Here is a 15,428-nt window from a genome sequence, read left to right as displayed (position 1 = left end):
CAGAAAGGAGAAGAGTATCTTAAGGCCCCGTCACACATAGCGACGCTGCAGCGATACCGACAACGATCCGGATCGCTGCAGCGTCGCTGTTTGATCGCTGGAGAGCTGTCACACAGCTCTCCAGCGACCAACGATCCCGAGGTCCCCGGTAACCAGGGTAAACATCGGGTAACTAAGCGCAGGGCCGCGCTTAGTAACCCGATGTTTACCCTGGTTACCATCGTTAAAGTAAAAAAAACCAAACGCTACATACTTACCTACCGCTGTCTGTCCCCGGCGCTCTGCTTCTCTGGTCTGGCTGTGAGCACAGCGGCCAGAAAGCAGAGCGGTGATGTCACCGCTCTGCTCTCCGGCTGCCCGGCGCTCACAGCCAGACCAGAGAAGCAGAGCGCCGGGGACAGACAGCGGTAGGTAAGTATGTAGTGGTTGTTTTTTTTTACTTTAACGATGGTAACCAGGGTAAACATCGGGTTACTAAGCGCGGCCCTGCGCTTAGTTACCCGATGTTTACTCTGGTTACCAGCGAAGACATCGCTGAATCGGCGTCACACACGCCAATTCAGCGATGTCAGCGGGACCTCAACGATCAAAAAATGGCCCAGGCCATTCCGACACGACCAGCGATCTCACAGCAGGGACCTGATCGCTGGTACGTGTCACACATAGCGAGATCGCTACTGAGATCGCTGTTGCGTCACAAAACTTGTGACTCAGCAGCGATCTCGCTAGCGATCTCGCTATGTGTGACGGGGCCTTTAAGGAAAGCATAAAAAAGCCATAGATTAGCAGGAAGGGACATGGAGAAGATAAAAGTGTTGTGTTGGGTGAAGATAACCACAGTTCTTCACATCCAACCTGCATTACTGAGACCTCCCATCCAGCCTATATAACCGGGAGAGACACTCACACGAGAGCAAAATCAGAAACCTAGATCACGCTTTAAACTGCGTACCAGGGTCTGAAAATTAATGAAAGAATGAAAGAATACTAACTTAGTAAACCTTTATTAACTAATGGTAACTAACAACTGACATAAGTAAGAATCATTATTTTAGTGTCAAAGACGTCCATAGCCTTTATCATGTTCAGTACCTAGATGAAACCCTGCTTTTGCTAGACGTGTGGCTGGTATTACTATGTAGACAGCAGGGGATTTGAGAAAGACCCCCAGACTCCCAGATAGAGCACAGAGGTAGAATGCAAAAAAAACAAAAAAACAAACCAGGTGATTGCATATTTCTATGGATAGGAACAATATATTGTCATAGATAAATGTTGTATGCCATTTTATTATTCAATGGAAAAAGTAAACGACTTATGCAGAATTATACAAGCAAAAAAAAAAAAAACACAATACTATTGCTTTGTGCATAATTTCATCTATCACCAGGGTGTGAACTTCTGGAAATATAACAGGCTTCTATTGAATGTGCGCCACATTGTTATGTGAAAGCTTTCTTCACATAAAAGAAATGGGAAGAATGTTGTTGCCCGTCGTCACTCGCTCTCCTATCTAGTAAACTCTTTGCTAGAAATTATTACTATTTTTATGAAATCACAAACTTACATAAATTGAAGCGTGTCATGTAAGTCACAGCCGTCCTCTAACTCATGGACCCGCTGGTTGGGTGGATATTGATTTAGGGATGAAGATGTAGTTATGAAAGCATTGTAAAGTAAAGCGTATGGCGAGAGCATCTCCGGGAGTGGAGCGTGCTAAAACCAATGGAGAAATAATGGGGAAGAAAGCTGTCAAAAGGAAAATTCTCTTTGTCGCCCATCATTCCGCAAACAATCATAAAGCAGTTTTCGTTCCATTTCAGCGGTTTCAAAATTCATTCTACTACACGGGGTCCCGCGAGGTATGGGGGCCCATTTTCACTTTGAAAATACTTTGAAGATAAGTAAAATATTTGCATTATGAGGAGCTATCGGACCACAAAGGGCCCATATATTGTTCTTGCATAGGTGCCCTTTTTCGGTCTGTGTCCACCATTGGTACATCCTTTTGGGTTAGGATTGTTATACTGATGTTTTGGAAAACTATTGTCCACTGATTGAAGTTTGTTTTAAATAAGCAAACTCTTCTTTATTCACTCTGCCCGGGTCCGGGAACATATTTATTAGAACATTATGTTTTTCCTCCTGTGAGATATTGTACGTATTTTATTTTATATTAGTTAAATGTTTGGCTTATTTACAAACATGTATAATAATAATAGTAATAATAAATATTAATAATTACATAGTATAATCAAATTAATTATATATTATACCATTAAAACTAATTATTATTATATTTAAATCATATGTTAAATTTATTATATTAATATAAATATATTATATTAATAATATATTAATAATAATATAATATATTAGATCCTATATTAATGTAACAATAATAATAATAATAAATATTATATAACTAGATGGAGGCCCGATGCTATTGCATCGGGAGGGCGGTAATGTCACGATGGGGGGAGGCATGCGCCGCTGTTATTGCCTAATGGCATCCTGTGATAATCTAATGACTTTTGCATCAGGGGACTCATGTGCTTGATGCCTACACTTATATGCATTGTTTTTGTCCCAGTGATGCTGTTGCTCTTCAAGAGTCTCATTTGCTCTTTGTTGTCTTCAACGTTGTGCCTTTGCTGCTTTCCTTTCATTGGCATTGGCGTACTTTTTAGGAGAAGCCATGTTGGCATTGATATTTGCTTTTTAAAGAAGTTTTCCCACAAACAAAAGTTCATTTTAAAAATTGTCTGTGTCTGTCCGTGTACCGAACATACAGCTCCAGGGCAGGGGAGGAAGCAAAAGACAATACTGACATCACAGCAGGAGATCGCACAGGATACATTTTTAGGGTACAATATTTTTTAAAATCAGTCAGTGAAATATTTTACCACACATAATGAATCCTCTGTGATCCCCTGCTGTAATGTCAGTATTGTCTTTTGCTTCCTCCCCTGTCCAGGAGATGTGGTATGCTCTGTACACGGTCAGACACACTCACCTATGTGTCTGACTGTGTACAGAACATACCACATCTCCTGGGCAGGGGAGGAAGCCATAGACAATACTGACATTACAGCAGGAGAGCACATAGGATACATTTTGTGAGGTAAAATATTTTTTTAAAAGCAGTCAGTGAAATATTTTACCTCACAAAATGAATCCAATGTGATCCCCTGCTGTAATGTCAGTATTGTCTTTTGCTTCCTCCCCTGCCCAGAGATGTGGTATGCTCCGTACACGGTCTGACACAGTCAATTTTTAAAATGACCTTTCGTTGACGGGAAAACCCCTTTAATGTGACCGGCTTCCTCTGCCTGTAGACACGTCATGCATCTGCCGCCGGGATCAGCCGAATGATTCACTGCACCTGTGCGTAGTTCCCGCAGGCGCAGTAAATCAGACCGCTGCCATCTTTGTGCAGACAGATAGCAGCGGTCACATTAAAACTGCGCATGCGCTCCTCCTGCACAAAGATGGCAGCAGTCAGTGAATCATTTGGCTGATGCCGGCAGCGGCGTGTTCTACAAATTCAGCGCGCCGATCTGGTATCAGTCGAACATCCCGTTGGCGGATATTAGCTACTCACAAATGGCACCTTTACAAAATCCAGCTGCTGCAGCATCTCAACGAGGATGAGCCAGATCGGTGTGCCGAATTTGCAGAATAGGTAAAACTTGGAACAGGACCCGCAGTTTACACAGAACATTATGTTCAGTGATGAGGCAAACTTTTTTGGTTGAGCCATTTATATGGATACACCTAGATAACATGGGAATGGTGACAGTTTTCTTGCGTAGGGTGCCTTTCATTGAAATCTGCTGCAATGACCCGGGTAATGCGTTCACCAGACATCAACACAATTTCTATCCGCTCCTCACGTGATAACCTCTGTGACATGTCAATGGCTGTACACAAAGAGAAACTTGTAAATAACTCATGAAAGAATAAAGTTACGTTAAAACCAAGCACACCATTGTTTTTCTTGTGAAATTCTCAATAAGTTTGATCTGTCACATGACCCTCTTCCTATAGGAAAAAATAAAGTTGGATCCAAAATGGCCAACTTCAAAATGGCCGCCATGGTCACCACCCATCTCCCCTCCCATATACTAATGTGCCAAAAACAGGAAGTTGATATCACCAGCCATCCCCATTTTATTTAGGTGTATCCATATACATGGCTCACCCTGTAAATATATTGTATTAATAATATAATAATATTACATTTATATCCTATATTGATGTAATAATATTATTAATGAATAATAATAATATTAATGTAATATCACATTCAACATCTCTAAAAAAGGAATATTCTTGCAGTGTATACCCCAGTCTAGACTGGCAGATATTTAATAACTGTCTCTAAATGCAGTATAATCCCCTGGGAAACATAACAACGAGGGACTTTGCCAGGCTGGATATAAAAGAAACATTAGTGTAAGACGAGATGCTCAGGACTCTTGTGTTCTCCTTTTCACCTTTCCTTTTTAAGAAATTCAACATCTGCTTCCATAGAGTGAACTGAACTTCTAAATATTTTGTCCTAGATTAAAAAATCTAACTTTTTTTTTTAATTAAAACTCGACATGCAAAGTGATCAAAAACAGCAATTCTGACATTTTTTTTTTTTTTTTTCATTTCTGCGGTTTCCCTATGGGATAAATATTAGGCTATTTTATTAGTTCAGACAGTTTCACACGCTATGATACATGTATATCTTTTTTTTTAGATTGTATTTACATTTTGGGAAAAGGGGGGGGGGTGATGTGAACTGAATTTATTTATTTTTAATGGTCCCGCTGTGGGACTTGAACCAGGAATCACTTGATCGGTTGTTGAGATACTGCAACATGGAATTCTATATTGAATTGTACTGCAAGATTAATGATATCCTATGAAGGCGGACAGAGGGACCATCAGTAGGCCCCTGGGCTGCCAAGATCATGCCATTGGTATCCTGCAATCATGGTGAACTGATGGGGATCAGAAAGGACACCTTTCTCCATTTCTATGAATCACCACTGTCACTTTTGACAGAAACATCCAAAATGCCGGGGTCCACAATTTACAATAGGAGTTTTCTTCCTCACCCTCTCTGCGAAGTGACCTCTGCACAGGTCACACAATTGCCTGGAACACTCTCTATCAGTGTCTATGGTGTCTACATACTATAGCTGCTGCAAAGCATTTCTCTAAATGCCCCTACTATAGGTGATGCTTTCTCTTTAAAGAAGGAATCCTCAGGCAGATGACATTGCGAGAAACACCCGATGCTCGCAGTGCCGAACCCAACCAGTAACACCTACTTCCTGTTGAAGTCTATGTTCGGGGGTCCGTGCCCGAACAGTAGGTGTTCGGTACGGACCTCAAACTTTACTGTTCAGGTTTGCCCATGTCTAGTCAGGAGTTAAAGAGGGGGATAATTTCTCCAGGAACAAGAAACTCCTTGTTTCTACATAGACCCGAAAAATGAGAAGAATTTCTGGGTAGAAAGGCAAAATAAGCAATTGTAAGTACACAGAACTATATAATGTGATTACAATATATTAAGAGGATAAACACTTTGATGAGAGGAAGAAGAGGAGGTGGAGGAGGAGGAAGAGGAGGTGGAGTGCTATTATCATCATGCTTTGGGTTTTCCACCAGACTGCGAATCAGAGTTTTCAACCCCTCTGATTCCAAGAACATATTTTTTAACAAGCAAGGTTATAAATAGCTAAATAGGCTAAAAGAGCAATTATAAATTAGATAATGTGACAATTGTGGACTTTTATTTACCCATATTATACGGTTTAAAACTTTTACAGAAAACGATTGTTCTAAGCATTTGGAGAGAAAAAAGGGACTTGACTGTACAACCGCTGAAAATGCAAAAGCTTTCCTTCTTCTTTACATTTTATTACAACTAGAAAAGGTGCGTAACAATTAATAGTAACAAAAAAAGGTAAAAAAAAGCCTTTTGTAGTAATATGGGTAGATTCACGTAGAAGCCAGAACTTGTAGAACTAGTTTCTGACCAGTTCATTCCTTATGGAGCAGTCAGACGGCAGTATAACAAGGACGAGGATCACATCGCAATGCTCGGACAGGCTGGCAGCTCTCCTGACCCAAGCAAGACACCTTGCATTTCTATGCACCTGTGATGCTCAGGAGAGCTGCCAGCCAGTCCGAGCATTGCAATGCGATCCTCGATCTTCTGACTTCGCCCTTAGGGCTCGTTTCCATTTGCGAGAAACACGTCCGTGTCTCGCATGTGAAAACCAAGCTCTGGCGCCGGCACTTCGGAGCGGAGCGTGCGGCTCCATGTGTTGCTATGTGGCCGCACGCTCCGCTCTGGAGTGCCGGCTCCAGAGCTTGGTGTTCACATGCGAGACACGGACGTGTTTCTCGCAAATGGAAACGAGCCCTTAGTCTAAGCCTTCAGAATAAGGACCGCACTGGTCCGAAACTAGTTGCCCGGATGCCTGATTAGACGTATGCCAATTCTCCAACATTATTATATCTTTTAAATAAGTTTTGGTGCTGCTTTTTTGCCACTCATGATTTTAATCTGAACAATAAACTTGCATTTTTTTTTTAGTGCTGGCTTCTAACCTCTGACCCTAACCTCTGGCGGCAATTTTATTCCACATAGGACAGGGGACCCTAACCTCTGGCGGCAATTCCTTTCCCCATGGGACAGGGGACCCTAACCTCTGGCGGCAATTCCTTTCCCCATAGAACAGGGGACCCTAACCTCTGGCGGCAATTCCTTTCCCCATAGAACAGGGGACCCTAACCTCTGGCGGCAATTCCTTTCCCCATAGGAAAGGTGACCCTAACCTCTGGCGGCAATTCCTTTCCCCATAGGAAAGATGACCCTAACCTCTGGCGGCAATTTTATTCCACATAGGACAGGGGACCCTAACCTCTGGCGGCAATTCCTTTCCCCATAGGAAAGGTGACCCTAACCTCTGGCGGCAATTCCATCCCAGGCTATGTCCCTTCTGATCCTGTGCCCATAACCCAGAATGTGAACGGGGCTGGATGGCTGCTTTTTTTTTTTTTAGTAGCAAAACCAGCCTCTTTTTCCATCACGGGTGATCCAGAAAAAAAAATAAAGGGACTGATTTGACTACATAAATAAGCAGTCAGCTGGTCTTTTTTAAACATACTGCTCAAGTGTTGGGCCAACATAGGAAACAGTGTATTATGTTGAGTACAGATCTACTGAGAACGGGCATAGGGCGGCTATCGGAGAGGATCGGATGGGGGAACCTGGCATAATTGAAACAAGTTATATGAGTTACTTTCAATTAATTGATCCTCTTTCCTTTCTATTGATACATTATATCAGTTTCTAAATAAGCGATAAAGCAAGAAGACCCTCCCTTAGATTTTTATTGGATTGAAGCCCAGCAACAGCCATATCCATAAAGTCCAATAGCAAGGAACCCTATCTATGGCTTAAAATGGAGCAGATTACTCACTCATAGGGATTGCTGTAATTTCGGGGTCATTCGACAAAGAAAGAGCCATTAGAGTGTCTTCCAATGCCAATCTATGGCAACTTCAGCTCAAAAGAATATGCTCTTGTATTAAATTGCTTCTTGAGAAGAAGGTATTATTCCACCACTTTACAAAGCACTTTTGTGGCTACATCTTGAACAGTCAGGTCGTTTTTTTTTGGTAAAAGTTCCTAAAAGTAAAGATAAGGGAGCTGGAAAAATATTTGGGTGTGGAAAATATGAGGAATGGCTGTCAAAAGTTATGAAACCGATTTGTAGAAACTGCAGTGATCGTGTTTTTTTTTTTTCCAATTCGTATTTTAAAAAGTGGGAACTCAGATTGCAGGATCAGAAAAAACAGGTTTGCTTTCTTACAAAAAAACAGCGCCCTCTTTTCTACAGGTTGTATGTAGTACTGCATCTTAATTTAAAAAAAAATTGGCAACTTTTCATTTACTTTTTATTTGAAAGTTGTTGATCTTTTCATTGCATATTAAATTAAAATCTCTTAAAGGGAATCTGTCAACAGGTTGTGGTCTATGTTATCTGAGAGCAGCACAATGTAGGGGCAGAAACCCTGATTCCAGTGATGTGTCACTTACTGGGCTGTTTGTTGTTTTAATAAAATCAGTGTTTTATCAGCAGGAGATTATCACTACAGGACTAGGTGTCTTCTGCCTCCTAGTCCAACCCAGCCCCCACATCTGATTGGCAGCTTGCTCGCAGTGTACACAGAAAGCCACCAATCAGTGATGTGGGCGGGGTGTTTTGTTCCTCCTGCTCTGTGTAATCCCACCCCTCAAAACTGATTGGCAGCTTTCTGCCTAAGCAGCCAATCAATGGTGTGGGTGGGGTTACACAGGGCACTATTCAGAGAACTGCTAGACCTGGGCAGCATGTAGACCAATAAGTGACACATCACTGGAATAAGGAGAAAGTAGTAGAAAAATAAAATAAAGCAGTTTGTTAGTGTAGTGAAAGAAGGATAAGGAATTTTTAATTAAGGTATATTAGAAAATAAGATTAGATTACGAGATTAAATAGAGTAAGATTTAGGAGTAAAGTAACATTTAGTTTCGGATCACCCCTTAACCATTATATCAATTTAAGAAAAGTTTACCGCCGTCTGTACGACTGGCCGCTACTCTGTTATTCTACACAAGTGAGGAAAAGTGAAACCTTCCTTAGACACAAAGGGCTTGATGTAGGTGGAATGAATTTGTGTTATGGACCTTAGCACTTTCCGGGTGACATGTTTAGAAGCAATGTTTGGATATTGGAAGTTTGGATATTGGAAGTTTGGATATTGACAAGTTTGGAAGTTTGGATATTGGAAGTTTGGATATTGGAAGTTTGGATATTGGAAGTTTGGATATTGACAAGTTTGGAAGTTTGGATATTGGAAGTTTGGACATTGGAAGTTTGGATATTGGAAGTTTGGATATTGACAAGTTTGGAAGTTTGGATATTGGAAGTTTGGAAGTTTGGATATTGGAAGTTTGGATATTGACAAGTTTGGAAGTTTGGATATTGGAAGTTTGGATATTGACAAGTTTGGAAGTTTGGATATTGGAAGTTTGGATATTGGAAGTTTGGATATTGACAAGTTTGGAAGTTTGGATATTGGAAGTTTGGACATTGGAAGTTTGGATATTGGAAGTTTGGATATTGACAAGTTTGGAAGTTTGGATATTGGAAGTTTGGACATTGGAAGTTTGGATATTGGAAGTTTGGATATTGACAAGTTTGGAAGTTTGGATATTGGAAGTTTGGAAGTTTGGATATTGGAAGTTTGGATATTGACAAGTTTGGAAGTTTGGATATTGGAAGTTTGGATATTGACAAGTTTGGAAGTTTGGATATTGGAAGTTTGGAAGTTTGGATATTGGAAGTTTGGATATTGACAAGTTTGGAAGTTTGGATATTGGAAGTTTGGATATTGACAAGTTTGGAAGTTTGGATATTGGAAGTTTGGAAGTTTGGATATTGGAAGTTTGGATATTGACAAGTTTGGAAGTTTGGATATTGACAAGTTTGGAAGTTTGGATATTGACAACACTACATTGCCCACGGCTGTCAGATCTCCCGAACATTTATGGAAGCAAATGAAATAGCGCCCTGATCGGTTCCTACTGGCAACGCCGACACTTTCTCCTACTGACAGTTTATAAGCATAGTGGCTTTGTATGATCAAAATGTTAATATTCCAGCAAAAGAATCACTTTCATTGTATAATCCCTTCAATGACGGAGATATGTTGGAAAGTTTCCTTCTGTAAATCAGGCGCTTTGCATTTTATAATTCCTCGCTACCTTTAATTGACTCCTCTTGATACATTTCTTTTTTGGCCATTTTAATAATTTTCTTTTTTTTCTAATTTTCTTTTCTTGAAATCTACATTGGGGCATATTTATCAATACTGTCATTTTTTTTTTTTAAAGCACTAATATTAGGGTCCGATGCATTTTTTTTAGGTCACTGTTCTTTTTTCGTACTGTGGTGTTAACATTTTTGTGCCGAATTCTTCAAAATGGTGCACAATTCATAACATTGTGTAAAAAAAGAAAAAAAAATTAAGTCTGATATTATTGCATTTACCCCTCGTTTTCTTTTTCTGTCTGCTTTTAACCCCTTCACGTCCGGGCCAATTTCCACTTTTTTTGCCTCCTCATCTTCCCAGAGCCATAACTCTTATTTTTCCATCCACATAGACATACGAGGGCTTGGGGTTTTTTTTTTAGCTGGATGAGTTGTACTTTTGAATGACGCCATTCATTTTACCACATAGTGTACTGGAAAACAGGAAAAAAAAAGATTGTGGGAAAAAAAACAGCAATTCTGACACTGTTTTTTGGGAATTGTTTTTACCGTGTACATTTTGTGGTAAAAATGACCTCGCCAAATGATTTTCCTCATCAATTCGATTATGGCTATACCAAAGATGTCACTTTTTTAAAATTATTTTAGTGGTGAAAAAAAAAAAATTTTAGAAGTTTGCAAAATATTTTTTTTTTCTGGTTGTGTTGCCATTTTCCAAGACTTGTAAACTGTTCATTTTTAGGTCGAAAGAGCTATATGATGAATCATTTTTTGCGTCGCGAGACAACAGTTTTATTAATACCATTTGGGGATGGATTTGGAGTTTTGATCGCATATTACAGCCTTTTTTGTGAAATTGTGGTGACCAAAAAAAAACATAATTTTGAATTTCTTGATTTTTTTTTTCCGTTTACTATGTTTACCGAATGGGTTAATTACTTTTTATATTTTGATAGATCGGACTTTTCCGATTACCGGCATTCTTTTTTCATTCTATTTTTTTTAGTACTTTTTTTCATATTATTAATATTTCCTTGTATTTGGCTTTGACAAAACTTTATTGATTGATACAGTCAAGTGCGATCCCATGCATTTTGTATTGCATTCCCGTAGTGGAAACGCGCTAATAACGAACCAATTTTCCCACATCTGTTGCAAGTTTATGGGGAAAATCAGCACCTAAAACTTAGCGTAAGGCCGGCCTCACACTAGCGAGTTTTACGGACGTAAGAGCGCAGAAACTACGTCCGTAAAACTCGCATAAAATACGGCACAATTATTCTCTATGCCCCTGCTCCTATCTGCCGTATTTTACTGATCAGTATTATATGGCTTTCTACGGCCGTAGCAAATCGCAGCATGCTGCGTTTGTCACCATATTGCGCAAATAAAACGTCAATGAAAGTCTATGGAAGCCCCAAAAATACGGATTACACACGGACCAGCAGTGTGACTTGCGAGAAATACACAGCGGTGTTAGCGAGAAAAGCCGGCAATTCAGTGCGGTGTACAGTAAAATCACACTGACAGCTTCCAGTAGAATAGGTAGAATAAATGTCTACACATAGAATAGGTATATATTATTACTTCATCCAGCGCGATATAGCAGAAAGCCGGTAATTCAATTACCGGCTTTTGCTTTCTCCTTCCTAAACCCGACATGATTTGTGACATGGTTTACATACAGTAAACCATCTCATATCCCCATTTTTTTTGCATATTCCACACTACTAATGTTAGTAGTGTGTCTATGCAAAATTTGGCCGTTCTAGCTAGTAAATTAAGGGGTTAAATGGCGGAAAAAATTGGTGTGGGCTCCCGCACAATTTTCTCCGCCAGAGTAGTAAAGCCAGTGACTGAGGGCAGATATTAATAGCCTGGAGAGGGTCCATGGTTATTGGCCCCCCCTGGCTAAAAACATCTGCCCCCAGCCACCCCAGAAAAGGCACATCTGGAAGATGCGCCTATTCTGGCACTTGGCCACTCTCTTCCCATTCCCGTGTAGCAGTGGGATATGGGGTAATGAAGGGTTAATGTCACCTTGCTATTGTAAGGTGACATTAAGCCAAATTAATAATGGAGAGGCGTCAATTATGACACCTATCCATTATTAATCCAATACTAGTAAAGGGTTAAAAAAAACATACACATTATTAAAAATTAATTTAATGAAAAATCACAAAGGTTGTTGTATTAATTTATTCTACTCTCAATCCAATCACTGAAGACCCTCGATCTGTAAATTAAAAAAAAATAATAAACCAACAATATACATATCTTCCGAGGATCTGTCACGTCCAACGATGTAAATCCATCTGAAGGGGTTAAAATATTTTGCAGCCACGAGCTTTGCTAATGCAACGTTGCTCATGTCTGCAAAACCCCGGAGAATGTAGGTAAAGTAGGTCATTGACCTATATTTACCTGCATTTGCGGTGAGGCGCCCTCTGCTGGCTGTTCCTAGATCGTGGGAACTTTCCTAGAAAGCTCCCTGGCTCGAGTTCATATGAGGACAACCAGCAGAGGGCGCCCTCTTATGATCTTGAGCAAGGGAGCTTTCTAGGAAAGTTCTCACGATCTAGGAACAGCCAGCAGAGGGCGCCTCACCGCAAATGCAGGTAAATATAGGTCAATGACCTACTTTACCTACATTCTCCAGAGTTTTGCAGAAATGAGCAGCCTGCATTAGCGGAGCTCGTGGCTGCAAAATATTTTAACCCCTTCAGATGGATTTACATTGTTGGACGTGACAGATCCTCGGAAGGTATGTATATTGTTGGTTTATTATTTTTTTTAATTTACAGATCGAGGGTCTTCAGTGATTGGATTGAGAGTAGAATAAATTAATACAACAACCTTTGTGATTTTTTCATTAAATTAATTTTTAATAATGTGTGTGTGTTTTTTTTAACCCTTTACTAGTATTGGATTAATAATGGATAGGTGTCATAATTGACGCCTCTCCATTATTAATCTGGCTTAATGTCACCTTACAATAGCAAGGTGGCATTAACCCTTCATTACCCCATATCCCACCGCTACACGGGAGTGGGAAGAGAGTGGCCAAGTGCCAGAATAGGCGCATCTTCCAGATGTGCCTTTTCTGGGGTGGCTGGGGGCAGATGTTTTTAGTCGGGGGGGGCCATTAACCATGGACCCTCTCCGGGCTATTAATATCTGCCCTCAGTCACTGGCTTTACTACTCTGGCGGAGAAAATTGTGCAGGAGCCCACGCCAATTTTTTCCGCCAATTAACCCTTTAATTTACTAGCTAGAACGGCCAAATTTTGCATAGACACACTACTGACATTAGTAGTGTGGAATATGCAAAAAAAATGGTGATATGAGATGGTTTACTGTATGTAAATAGGTCTCATATCATGTCGGGTTTAGGAAGGAGAAAGCAAAAGCCGGCAATTGAATTACCGGCTTTCTGCTATATCGCGCTGGATGAAATATTAATATATATACATATATGTGTCTACTGACATTATATATATATATATATATATAGACAGTATATATGTTTTTTTTTTTTTTTAACACATGGATCCCTTGTATAGCCGTATGTCGGTTTTGCAAGCCTGCGATAAAAAAACGCAGTACGGATGCCATACGGATTACATACGGAGGATGCCATGCGCAAAAAACGCTGAAACACCCTGCCTACGGAGGAGCTACGGACCACTATTTTGGGGACTTTTCAGCGTATTACGGCCGTAAAAAATGGACCGTATTTTCATACGCTGAGTGTGAAGCCGGCCTAACCGTGAGAGAAATTGGCATGTTGCGGATTTCAAATCCTCACACGGGTCGGTTTATGCAGCGGGAAAAAAAAAAAAACAGCAAAGCGGGCAGGAGATTTCTATAAATCCCATCCACTTTGCTGGAACTGTAAGATGCTGCGTTTTTTGTACAGTAAAAATACTCTGTGTCAAAAACTCATGGAGGGAACTCAACCGAAGAGGATTTTTTATATGGAGAAAATGCCAGGGATCTGCTCTATAAGGCTATGTGCACACGTTGCGGATTAGGCTTAGGAATTTCTGGTGCAGATTCTGCCTCTCCTGGCAGAAAATGCACCTGCGGATTTGTTGCGTTTTTGCTGCGGTTTTCTTGCGGATTTGCTGCGGTTTTTTACCCCTGCTGTTTTCTATAATGGAATGGGTACAAAAACGCTGCAGATTCACAAAAAAGAATTGACATGCTACTTCTTTTAAACCGCAGCGGATTTTCCGCAAAGTGTGCACAGCATTTTTTTTTCTCTCATTGATTTACATTGTACTGTAACTAAATTGCGGATCTGCAGCGTTTCTGCACCGCAAAAAAACGCTATGGATCCGCAGAGAATCCGCAACGTGTGCACATACCCTAAAACGAGCTCACAATAACATTGACGGACTTGGCACAAGATGCATGAAAAACGGTGCATGACTCTTAGAAACTTTGTCAAAAATCTAAAAATGAAGCAAAATACATAAAAAAAAATAAAATCAAGCGATAAAAATGCACAAAGCGCACCAGACATCTTACTCATTTATGTTCAAATGTTGCATTTTTGCTGCTTTTTTTAATGCAAATTTTAAGCTGCGGTTTACAGCACTGTGAGATTTCAGAAATCTCATTCACACACATTTTTTTTTTCCTGATTGATTTAGAAAACGTCTGCATTTTTGCAAACTGCAGCATGTCACTTCTTTCAGTATTTTTTGCTAAAACACAGCAAAAATCGCATCTCCTTCACTTTGCTGGCCCCAGGATTGCAAGCAAAATGCACCATCCCTGCAAAGTGTGCACAAGCCCTAATCTTCCTACTTTCAGCTGCTCCTGTGATTGCCTTGAGCTAATGTGATTTCCTCTTGATTTCCTGCAGGGGTGGACGAGCACATCGAGAGCCTAGAAGTCATCCATGCATTGTAAGAATAGCACTGAGCATCCAACGCCCTCGCATCTGTCTGACGTATCTGGTAAGGAACCTCCTGCGGCTTTTCTAGTTTTGTTGTATTTTTTTTTTGTGTGTGTGTGTTTTTAAATGATCCATTTTTGATTTATCCATTATTTTTTTTAGTTTTTTACATTGCTGCAAGTACTTTTGCTTCTAAAATTCTTCCACGTTCGACCACAGAAGCGGAATCCATGCGACCTCCTAAAAGTTACACTTCGCTGAGCAATATGTTTCCACATGAAACCTGTCAGTTTTGCACATTGTTCTGCTTTGCGGTCTTCAAAGTGTATTCGCTTGGGGTAGAAAGTGTATTTCGGAGTTTGTTTGGAGCCTTAAGATAGCCTTGTGCCAATCCCAAGGAGGGTTAGGCTTGGGAACAACAAAAGGATAAAAAAAAAAAAAGGTTAAACTTATTTTTTGCAGCATACCTCATTTCCTTCCTTTCCTTCCTTCTCTTTCAAACACTGCAGAGCTGTTTCAATGTAGCATGAAGGAGGATAGGACTTTGTTAATTAATTAATTATGCCCTCACTAAGGGCTCATTCAGACATCAGTGATTTTTCTCATAATGCGAAAAATCGGTCCAGGTTTCATCAGTGCTTTTGATCAAAGTGTCATCAGTGTCAGTTTTTACCCTCAGAGTTTTTAATCAATTT

The 15,428-nt window shown here is 40.2% G+C and overlaps 1 protein-coding gene across 34 annotated transcripts in view; it reads left to right on the top strand.

Annotated features, from left to right (window-relative positions):
* Positions 1-15,428, top strand: part of NRXN2 (neurexin 2) — a 724,697-nt gene that overhangs the window by 144,541 nt on the left and 564,728 nt on the right. For all 34 annotated transcript variants that reach the window (XM_069738695.1, XM_069738707.1, XM_069738688.1 and 31 more), the window contains exon 2: positions 14,701-14,794. The gene's annotated coding sequence lies outside the window, so the exon portion shown is untranslated. The remainder of the gene's footprint in view (positions 1-14,700; positions 14,795-15,428) is intronic.

This window comes from Ranitomeya imitator, chromosome 9 (assembly GCF_032444005.1).
Source record: "Ranitomeya imitator isolate aRanImi1 chromosome 9, aRanImi1.pri, whole genome shotgun sequence".
Classification (NCBI taxonomy): domain Eukaryota; kingdom Metazoa; phylum Chordata; class Amphibia; order Anura; family Dendrobatidae; genus Ranitomeya; species Ranitomeya imitator.
Note: the sequence above shows the minus strand (reverse complement) of the source record. Positions and strands in the feature narration are given on the sequence as shown.